Below are 13940 nucleotides of genomic sequence, written 5' to 3' on the forward strand. Positions count from 1 at the left end.
GTGTGCCCTGTGAGATCTCACTCAGAAATTCGAACTATCTGGGTGGAGGGCTTAGACAGGTGGAGTTTCTGTGAGTGCTCCTGGGGATGTGTGCGGGTGGGACAGAAAGAGAAAAAAAGGGAGGGAAAGAGAAAGGGAGGGAGAAGAAGCAGGAAAAGAACAGAGGATATGTTTACTTTTTTTTTTGCAAGCAGATGTGAGCTTGCTTTGGTTGTGCTCCAAGTAGGCACAACTTGTGCCCACGCTATCAGCAAAGGCTTAGTAGCTCAGGCTTACTAACCATGGCTACACTGTTTAAGGTTTGGAGCTGACTCAGGCCCATCCAGAGTAAAGGCTCACAACTGTGCTGTTAAAACCGGAAGAGACCACAAAAACAATTCCAGCCACAGGCAGAATAAGCAAGTTGTGTTTCCTCAGAAAAGCATATAGGTCTTAGGCTTGTAGCAGGGCACTGTCCATAAAAGTCTAAATTAATATTAGTACTGAGCCATGGGAATTCATCTTGCATTTCCTGTGCTCCAACCCAGTAATTTAGCACTGGGGCCACATATACTTTCTGGCAAAACTTCTACTCTTGATTTTGAAACCGGAGGACGCTCTTCAGTTACCTACTCCATAAGTGAGCTGATCCTCATTGCTATTAAAAGTTTTGCTGACTTCGGCTTTCAGCTGTGAGATTGCATTTGTCTCATTTTTCTGTTCTCTTCCATCTCACCCATATTGTGTGACATTGGCTACATCCAGCTGATACATATCAAATCAAATACTGATATGCACATAAAAAATAAAAAAAAAAAGAGATCAATGATTTCAGACCCCAAACCTGGAGAAGAGATGTCTAAGTCCAAAATGACAATCTGAAAACAACTGCTTATTGTGAAAATACCACTACAAATATCTCAGCTTTCTTCTGAAGGTGTATGTGAAGCATCTCAGCACCTATCTCACACCTGAACCAGCAGAGGCAGCAAAACCATGTTCCTTTATCTCCGTGAGAAGAAAGAGGGAATGTAGTCAGGAACTCTTGTTGGCTTTAGAGAAACATCTGGGACCTGTGCTCTGCTTTGACAACTTCTGCGTTTTATAAGAAACAGTCAGTGAAGAAAATTCATGAACAGTTCTTGGAGCAAAACCTAAAAAACTAGGTCTTTCTGCTCCTGGGTAAAGGCCCTAAGGCTGAGAAGCCCAGGATCCTTCAGCCCCTCTTTTACACTGGGTGGAACTCAAAGACTTTTTATTCCTCTAGTGCTGATAAATTATTGGCAGTTGTAGCTCCAACAGGCTGCAGATGTCCAGAAATCCTTGCCAAACGACCACTGATCTCAAGTTTGTAGATCTGTTCCTATTCTTAAAAAGACATTGCTGCCACATGGCCTGAGGAGAGGAGAGATCCCTCTTATAATATTGAATGCTTTGGTCCCAGAGCAGAGCTGGAATTACCATCAGCATTCAGGCATAGACAAGCCAAAACCTTAGAGCATGCTGACTGAACAACGCATTCTTGGTGCTACCTTCCTCTGGCCACACACAGTGCAGGAACCTGAGCTGACTCTATACAGGAATTTCATAAATCCTGCATGAGATCAAAGGGATTGCAACTTGCAGTGCTCTGATGTTCACTTGAGTGCAAGCTCCCAAGATACTGATTTCTCAGCTATGGTGGTTGTATTGCATTTATCCTGAGGATACGTATCATTTCAAGGGCAACCACTCCTTGGTTGCCCTTGTCTCGGTATGTCCTATGAATGTGTCAACTCTATACTGCAGCAATCTTCTCCAAGGACAAAAGGATAATAATTCTGTATGTTGCATTTTGAAATTTTGAGCCTAAATAATTCAATGAGAGGTTTGGAGTGTTTTTTTCCCTTAGTTTCAATAAAGATAGGATTTTATTGGCTGAGTCCCACAGCATGATGGTCAAACCTGGCAATGCTTTTAGTCAGTGGTGGAGAGCATGTCGATATTACATAGTGAAGGGTGTTACAGAGGGCTACCAGTTATGACTGAAAGCTGGTTACTTCACGCTGAAGCATGAAATACATGCTGTATGTTACAGCATTGCTCAGACACACTGATTTTACAGCACAGGCGTTACATCTGCATTACAAGGTAACAGTAATTCTAACATTTTTTTTTCCCCCATAATTTAGCTGCATACATAGTTTTAGATAAGGTATTTAAAGGGAAACAAAGAAACAGATGAACAGCAGATGTATGAAGCTGTGAGGTGGGATTGAGGCTGTGACCCCATTCATTTCCTCTCTAAGGACCAAGACTAACTTGGAGTGAAGAAGCCAGAGAAACGTTAAATCAACAATGTAATTTTTTAACGTGTGTCTTACTCTAAATGTAAAATATAACGTCATATGCAACATATGTTACAATAATATATTACGATACCTATGAGGTAATGTATATTGGCTTATATTTTCTATTACATGTTATATTCCATGCCTATTTATACATTTTGTATATGTGTGTGTATATATAAGTATAATATACAATAGAGTTTACTTCTTAATTTCAGGAAAGATTGAAGATAAATGGCACTCAGTATAGCACCCTCTCCCCTTAAAAGACACGTCTGTATGTCTTTGGCATATTGAGATACTGTGGCAAAACACTGGGGCCCTTTAACTTTAAGGAGTATGATGTAGAAGTGCTTTCAGAGTATATTAGCACAGTGATTTCTTTCAGCAGCTTTGATTTCTTCTCACAGGAGTTAAGAAGAAATTCACTTAATCAGTACACCTAGGCTCAGCTTACCAACTTCTTTAATACTTAATGTCTTTATTGGAGATAGTATTGTGAATCCTCAAAAAACAATCATTGCAACTTCTGCTGGCAATTAGGATGAAGAAAATTAAACCCAGGAGACACGCTAGCTTACATACATACAAAGCTGATCCCCACCGGGATGATAGCCTCACCTACTCCAGTATGCCAGAAACGTCTCTTAAGGCTTCACATCATCACCATGCTAGGGAAAAAAAATAAAAATGAAGTGGCAGTATGTTTGATACATGTTGTAGACCTCTGAAGTAAAGGCCATATCAGGTACACAGCCTCAGCTATGGATACCTGTTTGTCAAACAAAAATAAAGAAACAAAGAGATCTTAGTCAACTCCAGCTAACGCTCTTCTCCCTAAAGTTCTCCACTGTTTAAATTCCAAATGCCTAAATTAGCAACTACGGGACCTCTTCAGCTCCCCACTGGAAACACTTGTTACTGTATTTGCTGACTTACACTGTTCACCCAGCCGTACAGGTTCCCCTACGATGACAATGCATGAAATAGCTAATAGTTCATCATTTGGGGATTAGAAGCAGCAAATGAATTTTCAGGAAGGCTGGTTTCTTTTTAGTTCAGTTTGTGATAAGGCATTTACAGAGTTAGTCATACAGGCTTGTGAACATTTTAAGTATAATACGTATTTTCAAATGTTTTTTGTCTCTGCAGTTGACAGGGAGAGGATTTGTAGAAGCATTCTTCTTTGGCCTAACTTCACTTCTACCAAAGACAATGGCTTCATCGTTTTCTGTGGCAGCAGAGAGCTGACAGGAAATCTTTGGGAAATCTCACCAATGATATCTCCTCAGCTTGCAGAGGATGCATGTCATGGTGCTTGGTTTATTTTTGTTTGGTTTTACCTATTTTAGGGTGTTAGGAGCCAACTTGTAGCATAAATGGGTGGACTACTTTTATTCACACATCTGTTTTTACTAGAGGGGGTAATTGTAAGGTTAATTCAGGGGAGGAAAATAAAAAGGATTTGCATGTAATGAAAATAAAAAGAATGGTGCAAGTATGCTGTAAAGAAAAAGTTTTTTAAGTATAGCCGTATCTAAGACACCAACATTTTTATAAGGATATGTGAATAGAATATACCATGCCTGCATGCACATACATGTTCTGTTGTGGGTTTTTTCTTTAATAGTGACAAAACTTCACAAACAAATGCTTTTTCAGTGCAATAACCACATACTGTTTACTGTACAAAACCAAGCATTCTTCCAACAACAGCTCTATCATGCATTCCTGAACTTTAAGCATTCTTTGAGCGTTAATGCCTCTAAATCTCCTAAGTGGTTAGGTCTAATTATGAACAAAACCTGTTTATCGATGATGATTCTACAGCAGCACTCTGGAAACATTTTTTTTGAAGAAGTCTTTAGAAGCTGTAATTTATAAAGTTCATAAAATGATATGCTATCTTTATTTCCTGAGTTTTATTAACTGTTCCTCGTGCCTTTGTTGACTGCTACGACTAGACTTTGATGTATCAACAAATGTAAGTTATGACTTTCTGGCTGGTTAACATGTTTACTTACTGGTTATATGTTTACTCACTACATTATCTAGCAGTTGATTTAGGATTTCCTATTTAAATTACACTGGCTATTTAAAGGCTGTATTTGACAAGGTTTCCACTGCATTGTCTTTTTCTTCCTGTCAGCTCAATCAATTATTTATTGACATATTTATCATGAAATATACACAAAAAAGGGACAAGCACAGTTAGCCCAGGAAAACATGTGCAACGAAGATGGAAAGACTTAATTAACATAGATTTACACTACTTTCTTGCTACAAAATAGCTAATAAACTAACCTCTACATCCCTAGTGCAAATTTACATAAGACTGATGCATATTTAGCATCTAACAGCAGACTTCTATCCAGCAGTGGATGTAGCATTAGTGTAAAGGAGAGTCAAGAGCAATCTCATTGCTGTATTCTCAGGAATTCTGTGCCAGACCACTGCAGCTACAATGTGTGTTCTCTTGCATGCTTGCTACCTTTCCAGTTTGAGGCAGATGAATTGATTGCAGAGAAACTCCAAGCAACGATCGAAAAGAGTTAGTAATAGGGGAGGCAGAGGAGATGCCTGTTTTGTTTAGCTGGTCCAGAATTTCAACAGAACATGAAGAGCATTGGCTTGAGCTGTTTAAAGTACCATTAAATGACAAGCTCAGAAATATTATTGTTGCTGTGTTGTAGTGGCACTTTGTCATTAGTCAAGATGGACTCTTTACATTGTCAACTAAGATGAGCTTTATACAGTGTCTACACCAAAAATACCCTACCTTTTACTGAAGGAAATAAATGTACACTCAGCACATTTAGAGAATTTTTTAAACAACTTTATTTTAGCTGATCCAGTTAGGCCCTTTATAATATTCCCCGCACTTAAATTCTTACTGATTATTGACAGCAGGGCTTAATGCCGTGGTACAGAAATAAGTGAGTAGGTTTTGGGGATTGGGCTTTTATTTTTTTTTTCATTGTATGTTAACAAAAGACCTATTGCTTACCTAAACTTGCCCTAAAATTAAACTCAATTTTAAAGCTTAAAAGAAACCCTTCTCTATTTTTGTCAATCAGCTATAGTATTTCAGAGAAGAGGGATAGTGATGGAAATGCTACTCTATACGATCAAAAAACATTAATCTAGATTTATGAATCTCCTCCCAATATTTATGAGGTTTTGCAATTTCAAAGGGTGATTCAGAACCTTAGCAGGATGAAGTACCTCTTATAGCTGCCCAACTCTTTCCATCAATTAAAGAGAATGCTCAGGTCAGCCGGGTTTCTGTGTTCAGCCAGCCAGTTTTGGCTGTAGCTAGGCTGAGTGAAGACACTTGGGGCACCCCCTGTTGCTCACCACCACCCCCACCATAGGTTTCCACCTCCCAGGTTCTGCCAGTGTAACTTGTCTGATTGCTCCCCAACCTGTGTTGAAATGAGCCAGGCCCACTCACTTTCATTGACAGGTCTTTGCAGGTCCAATTTGGTTTGCCCAAACTAAAATAGAGATTGACAGACTGAAAGACTGGGCCAGTAGAATTGAGGGCAGCACCTTTCAGAGGATTTTTGTGGTCAAAGGGGTGGAGAAGTCCCTTGACCTGCAAAGCTGCAACTGAAATGGGGCATCACTGCAGTCAGACAGGCTGTTCTAGCAGCAGCTAAACGAAGTCTGTTATCCCCAGCTACACATTACTGCCCTGCCTCATTAATCGAAGGTAGCATTTGCCCAAACCCTGCACTGTATCTATGAGTGCTTTCAGACTCAGGGCTTTTAAAAGGTTTGTTTAATTAAATACCTCTAAATACTTGTGCTTCTAACCCAACCACCTTGACAAGTAGTGAGCTGGGCTGTGGCCACATAGGTTGCTATATTGACAGACTTGAGAGGAGGCTCGGGCTTCAGCTGGTTTGGTGGGAGGTGGAGCAACATGTAAAATCTTTGTTAAACCCTTCTGAAGAGGAGTCAGCTCTATGTTTGCTGGCTTGATCTATACCACAATGTGGAAAGCACTTTGGGGTGCTTCTCTTTTCACGTTTATTAGCTACTTAATTCTAGAAGGGCTTAGACATGCTAGCAACAAATGTGGAAAGAAGTGTATTCAAGGTAAGTCTCCTGCATTCAGAAAACAAATATTAAACCTCACACCGGAAGTATGAATGTATGCTTATAGGTAGGTGTTTGTGGCTGCTTTTAGAAAGGACTGGCATAGAATTAAAGATGGAGTTCTGAAAACAGGGCTACTGAGAGTAGAATGACTCAGGAGAAGGCTTAAGATGATAGAATCACTCCTCTGGAGTTCTTGGCTACCCAAGATCAGAAAGATTCTTCCCCAGCTGTGCATATTAACTCAAGATTTACCACTTTTAATACTACTTTATTTCAAGAGGTAATATGTTTCTTGGTCCAGCTTTTGTATGCAAGATTAGAAGGTAAGAAGCTGACAAGGAAGAAAAAAATACTGTAAGGATATTGTCAGTTGTGGCAATTCAGTGTCTGTTAGCACTTAGAAGGCATCACGGTTGAAGGTGTTGCAGAACCTGAGACAGATGAAGGCCTTTGCTCTTGCTCCAGCAAGTCAGGCAAAACAAAGAGCTTGTATAAGTTGCCTCATGGATTTATATGATAGAGTGAGAAAGCTAAAATGGCAGGTGGTTGCCTTACTTTGACAATGGGCTGGATAACAATGTAGTGCTTCTCATTTAACATCGATATGCAATTGTCTCTCTGGGGTGAATGTTTCTACTATGCTACTACACCAGGGCTTTATGGACTTGGTAGTCATGGAACCCTGAGTCTCCTCAGCTTTTTTTCTTCCTGCAGTCTTTATTTTATTTTTTTTTTAACTAAGTCACAGTGAATATCTAACTGATAAGACTTTTCTCATAGCAATCTCTGCTATCTGAGAAGAATCATTTTCCTTGCTCAACAAGCCCTCAAGAATTACCTTCTTAAAGGCTTATTTATTTATTTGTTCTTGATTCTGTGGAACCAAAGCGGTTCCAGAAAATTCCAAAGAAGCTTCAAAATAGACTTGCTTTGCTTTAGTTGCATAGTTTAAAAACTCAAAAGATTGGGGTGCTACCATTGATGGATACAGGTTCTTCAGGATGGACAGGCAAGGATGGCAAAGAGTGAGAGTTACCCTTTATGTGAGAGAGTGGCAGGAATGCATAGAGCTCTGCCTGGAGACAGCTGAGAGCTCCTGGGTGGGGTTAAAGGGCAGACCAATGTGGTTGCCATTGGGGTGGATGTCTGCTACAGGCTGCCTGATCAGGAGGAAATAGATAAGGCCTTCTTCAAACAACTGGAAGAAGCCTTACATTGGCAGGGCCAGGTCCTCCTGGCAGACTTGAACCACCCCAGTATCTGCTGGAGGGGTAACACAGCAGGGTGCAAATAATCCAGGAGGCTTCTGGAATGCGTCTATAACAGCTTCCTGGCACAGGCCATTGGGGAGCTGACAACAACAGGTGCTCAGCTGGATCTGACGGTTCCTGTACTGGTTCTGGCTGGGAGGAGCTCCTTTCTTCATAGGCGCTCATATGGTGCTGTGTTTTAGATTTGTGACCAAAACAATGTTGATAGTGCACCAACATTTTAGCTATTACTTAAGAGTGTTTGTAAAGAATCAAGGCCTTCTCTGTTTCTTACTCTGCCTCCTTCCTCTCCCTTGTGAATAGACTGGGAGGGGACAGAGCCAGGCAGATGACCCAAGCTAACCAAAGAGCTGTTCCATGCCATATAACATCATGCTCAGCAATAAAAAGCAAGAGGAGGAGGCTTAGGGAGGTTAGCTATCTTTTGTTTGGGAACTGACTAGGCATCAACTTGCCCGTGGTGATTGCCTTGCATCACTTGTTTTCTTTCTCTCTTCTTCCATCTCTGTTTTGCTTACTAAACAATTTGCATCTCGACCCACAAGCTTCATGCTTTTACTCTTCCTTTCCTTTCCTCCCATCCCACTGGGGTTGAGCTGGGAGTGTTTGAGCAGCTGTGTGGTGGTTAGCTGCCTACTGGGGTTAACCCACAACATGATCAAACAACGAAGAATTGCTTGGGGTTGTGAAGGTCAAGGGCAGTCTTGGCTGCAGTGACCATGAGGTGATGGAGCTCAGGATCCTGTGAGGAGGGAACAAGGCAAAAAGCAGGATCACAACCTAGGACTTCAGAAGAGCAGACTTGACCTGTCTGGGGGCTTGCTTGGAAGAATCCTGTGTGATATGGTCTGGGAGAGAGAGCATGGGTCCAGGGAAGCTGGCTGTTTTTAAGGATCATGTCTTCCAGACTGAAGAATGGACTATCCTGATGTGCATGCAGGCAAGCAAAAGTGGCAGAAGAGCTCCTGACAAAACTGAAGCACAAAAAAGAAGTATGTGGGAGGTGGACAAAGACAAATGACATGGGAGAAATAAGAGCCTCTTGCTGAAAGTTCAGCAATGGGGTTAGAAAAGCTAAAGACAGTCTGGGGTTGAATCTGTCAGGGGACATGAAAAGCAACAAGAATGGTTTCTTCAGGTATATCAGCAGCAAAGGGAAGACTAAAGCAGGAAAATGTAGTCCTGCTAATGAATAGGGCAGAACTGGTGACCGAGGACGTGGAAAAGGATGAGATGCATGTCTGTCATTTTTGCCCCAGTCTTTAGTGTCAAGACTTGTCTGAAGGAATCCCAAGTCCTTGAGACCAGAGGGAAAGTGTGGAGTGAGGAAGGCTTGCTCTTGGTGGAGGAGGACCAGGCTAGGGAATATTTAAATGAACTGGCCATACACAAATCCATGAGACCTGATGGGAGACACCAGCTAGTGCTGAAGGCAATGACTGATGTCACTGTGGGGCCATTCTTGATTATCTTCGAAAGGGCCATGACAACCAGGAGAGGTTCCAGAAGACTAGAAAAAAGCAAATGTCATTCCTGTCTTCAAGAAGGAGGAATTACAGGCTGGTCAGCCTTGCCTTGATCCATCAGAACATGATGGACAAAATAATCCTTGAAATGTCTCCAAATGTATTAAGGACAAGAAAGCGATTGGGAGGGAATCATTCCTGTCCCACCTGGTAGTCTTCCATGATAACTGGTGGGGAAAGTGGTGGATGTTATTTATCCTGATTTGAGCAAGGCTTTCGATGCTCTCCCATGACAGCCTTATTGACAAACTGATGACGTATAAGCTAGGTAAGTGAATGTCTTGTGATGGAATGAAAACTGGCTGAACTGCCCAGCCAAAGCCTGGCAATATGTGATTACATGGATGTTGATTAGTGGCCTGAAGTCTTTCTGGAGGCTAGTCCCTACTGATGTACCGCAGGGGTTGAAACTGGAACAACTGATGTTTAACATCTTCATTTATGACTTAGATGATGTAACAGTGTTCTTTCAGGAGGTTTGCAGAAGATACAAAACTGGGATCAGCAGCTGATACACCAGCTGGGTGCACTGCCCCCTCTGAAAGTTGACCTTGACAGCTGAAGAAATAAGTAGACAAATTTTACAAAGAGAAATACCAAGCCCTGCCCCTGGGGAGGAATAACTCCCCAGTAGATGCTGGGGCTGATGGACTGGAAAGCAGCTTGGCAGAAAAGTCCCTGGAGTCTCGCTGTTGAACGAGTCAGACACAAGCAGCATTGTGTCATTGTGGCCAACAGTGTTCAGGGCTGCATTAGGAAGAGTGACAACAGCTCAACAGAGGCAATTTCTCTAAGCAGCCCTGATGAGCCATATCTGGAATACCATGTCCAGTTCTAGGCTACGCAGTACAGGAGACATGGACATACCAGAGTCCAGCAAAGGCTGTGAAATAATGAAAGGATTGGAGCATCTGATGTATAAGGTGAGGCTGAGAGAGCTGAGATTGCTCAGTCTGGAGAAGAGAAGGCTCAGGGGGATCTTATCCACGTGTACAAATATCTGATGGGAGGGAGTAAAGAAGCTGAACTACGGGTCTTTTCCGTGATATGCAGTGGCAGGGCAAGAGGCAATGGGCACAAACTGAACTATGTGAAATTCCATCTAAATGTAGGAAAACACTGTGAGAGTGGTCAGACACTGGAATAGGTTGCCCATGGAAGTTGTGGAGTCACCATCCTTGAAGATATCTGTCCTGGGCTTAAACCACAATATCAAAAACCCAACTGGGTGCAGCTCTAAGCAACCTGCTGTAGCTGACCCTGCTTGTGAGTAGAGGATTAGACTAGATGATCTGCAGAGGTTCCTTCCCACTTCAATCATTCTGTGATTCTGTGACCTTAAATGTTAACAATTCATAGACCGGTCATAGCATGGAAGTGCCCAAAATAGTCCAAGTTTTCTGGGGTATACGGTGTCAGCCAAATTCTGCTCCAAACTTCATTGTTGTAGTTCTTGTTGACTTCTATGGAAACAGCGTATACCAGCTGCTCTATTTCTGCAAATAATCAGCAGAAATTTATGGCAAATATTGAGAATTATTAGATTTCCAAATTCAGCTGTCTTTCTAATATGCATGTGAACTGACTGCACTTTTATTGATTAGGACAGTAGAAAAGCTGGCATTGCTGTTTTGTAGTAGCTAGTTACTAAATGTCTCTGTTTTCCACTACTCTGCACAGTGTTCATGCAGAGCACTACTGAATGGAAGTTCAGGAGGTTTAAAGTGTGGTTGTAGTGGTTCAAGGTGGTAGAGATATCTCTGAAACAAGGGCAGATTGAGCTTCCCAATGGCAGAGCTGAGAACTCTGACATGCTCCAAAAGCTTGATAACTCAGAAGCTGTCATGATAGTGGTGTGGTGAATGTGGAGTGTTTGAACTTTTTTCTAATCCAGAAATAAACCATAAGGCTGTTCTGAAACTATTTTAAATGGTTTATGGGAGCCCCTTCATACCAGTTGAACTCCTTGACAGTTTTCTTTTCAAAGGTAACTGTCATAGATTATTTTTGCTTACAATTCTGAAGTGCCAGAAATTTCTAAACAGCACCAGATGATTAATAATGAAAATAAAATAATTACCAGACTTCATAGTGCCTGTGTTTGAAAGAGTAGAACTAACTAGAAGCGTGTTGGTTGCTTAGTTTATGTAGCTATAACCCCTTACTGCCACCATTTTGAATTATTGGCCTACAGCCACATATTCATTTATAAGGAACTGATCGCAATAATGTCTCTCTTGACAGTTCCCAGGCTATCTATCTGGGTGGCTCCATATTACAATCATCATCTCTTGGACATGAAATGTGATGTAGGGCTACATTACTTTGATCTGGGTACTTCCTGAATGCTGTTATAGAAAACTGTGACTCTTACAGTTGCATCCCCTATTTAGTTATAAATAGAAACAGTTGTGAAGTTAAAACAATCTGTAAACTAATTTCTATGACAACCAAAAATATGGCCAAAATATGGCTTTTCTACCATAGCCTACATCTGTGGTATAGAATAAGGGAGTGAAGAAAGAAACCAACTGGACTGTTCTACAGAGCAGCAGCTATCCTGAGTGATTTCATCCTGAGGTGCAATATTTCCACTAAACCTGAGTTTGGTTCAATGGGGGGTAGCGGTGGGAGCATGTGTAAAATAACTTCCCAGCTGTACCAGTTCTTTCTTTTACTATCTTGCTGCTAAAATTTTGCTTTTCCTTCGCAGTAGCTCATTAGTTTCAGCTAATTATAAATTAAATGTCAAGAGGATTGCTTTTCCCCTTCCTACAAAGCCAAAATACTACTTCAAATGTACTGGACTTTCTCTCTGCCTGTTCCCAGGATTCTGCTGCTCTGATAGAACTGTCATCATCTTCTAGCTGAAAGTTCAAAGAAACTGGACTGACTGTGGAAAGAAGGTGAGGACAGTTTTAGAATTGAACTTATGCATAAGCAGGAAAAGAACTGGAGAGTTGGCATAGGGTGCCCAGGGTGATCATGGATCTGTTTTTGGATAAATTCCCAACTTGAGGAGGCCCTCAGCTACCTGCTCTAACTGAGCAGAAGGTTGTATTTGGTGACCTCCTGAGGTCAACCTGAATTATCCTGTGAGTCTTAAAGTTGAGGAACAAGATGAAAGAGGAATATAATAGAATGAGAAGGTAGCCATAGAGCTAATCAGAACTTCTACTATGTGTGTCATCCCTCCCCAGCCTATTTTGGTTTGGAATTAGATGTGAGCTTAATCCAACTTTTTGGTGGTTTAGGAAGAAATCGCTACAGCTGTGTGTAGCTCTCCTGAATGGTATTCATCTGTATTAATGGAGGCCCAGCTCTGGTTTCTCTTTCTGAATGGACAGCTCACAGTGAAGCTGTAGAGGTTGCTCCCACCATCCATAAATGATTAAGGACATGTGGGGAAAAATGCTGAAGAAAAGGTGAAAAAAAGAAATAGAAGGAAAGGTTAAGCCATAGCATAATTCCGACTTGTTTCCTTCCTATGTTAATCAATATTGAGGCATGACACTGAGTGAGGCAGGACTAAATCTTTGATTAGCACAGGCATCTGCTGAAGTGCATGTTTGTCAGTCTTCCTGTGTGAAACTGTAACACTTTGTACAAATCACTTAAATGTATGGAAGTAGCATATGAACAAGTGGGTGTGACTCCCGAGTTTGGGGTTTTACACGCTTAACTGGGAGCAAACCCGGCTGAGTTCCTGCCCTCGTGAATTATTAGTACAAATTAATTCATATAAGTTCAACAAAGCTGTTGAAATAGTACGAACAGAAGAATGTAAGATCTCCTACTCCAGAGATGCTGTAGTTTGTTGTCAAAATAATGTTACTGGAGAACAAGAGGTATAAGTTCAAATACCCCCAGGTAAAGATGAAAATCAGGCCCAAGGCTGCCAAATCCTTGTGTGCATCCTAACCACTTAGCTCTTGGCTAAAAGGCAGGTGGCCAACCCCTTGGCAAACCTCCGTTTTCAGTTCTGCTGCTTCTGCAGGTGCTCAAGAGGAATCATTTGGTTTCAAGCTGATAACAAGTCAATCACTTTAAAATCTTAGTAAGAAAAGTAAATAACACAGCAAAAAAAAACTACAACAAAACCAAAACCACCACGGTATTTGCTAGCATTTGAACTTCACTGAAGAATTGATTACACCACCTTGTAATGGAGTGTTGCTCTCAGCACCACTGTTTTGCCTTGCCAGTGATTTAACCAGGTGTGTGAAGAGGATACTTGGAATAAACCCCAGCATCCTTACATTTGAAGGACTGGAGGGTGATTGGATTTGCACAGCAAAATAATTCCACACACACCTTCCTCCCCCATCGGTTTAAGAAGGGAGAACGGTCACGATGGGGAAAGAATGCCGCGGATTTCAGACGAGGAGGAGAAAATGAAGGGAAATTTAAGCGGGTTGAGATCATTCACCTGTACAACGAGCACTGTAGCCTTTTTGAGCAGACGCCGCTCGCCGCACGCAACTTGCCTGATGCGCCCAGACCTCTCTAGTTCGCCGCCCCATCCGTTACCGAAGGAGCCCGGCGCGGCGGGACGCGGGCGATCTCCGCCCGCGCGCCGCCAGCCCTGCCGCTGCCGCCCGCTCCCCTCAGGGCCCGGGGCCGGCCCCAACCGTCCACGCGCGCGCCCGGCCTCTGACCCGCGCGGGCTGCCCCTGATTAGCCCGCTCCCGCCGGAGAGGGGGGCGCGACGCGGTTGGGGAGCCAAT

General features: G+C 42.2%; 1 long non-coding RNA gene across 1 annotated transcript in view; it reads right to left on the reverse strand.

The window, feature by feature from the left end:
• The window catches only part of LOC115609725, a 48567-nt gene extending 34739 nt beyond the window's left edge, over positions 1-13828 (reverse strand). Inside the window, exons 1-2 of the long non-coding RNA XR_003991972.1 lie at positions 13643-13828; positions 2931-2980 (exon numbers count right to left, since the gene is read on the reverse strand). This is a non-coding gene — a long non-coding RNA (uncharacterized LOC115609725). The remainder of the gene's footprint in view (positions 1-2930; positions 2981-13642) is intronic.
• Between the last annotated feature and the right edge of the window lie 112 nt (positions 13829-13940).

Source organism: Strigops habroptila, chromosome 6 (genome assembly GCF_004027225.2).
Source record: "Strigops habroptila isolate Jane chromosome 6, bStrHab1.2.pri, whole genome shotgun sequence".
Taxonomy (NCBI): domain Eukaryota; kingdom Metazoa; phylum Chordata; class Aves; order Psittaciformes; family Psittacidae; genus Strigops; species Strigops habroptila.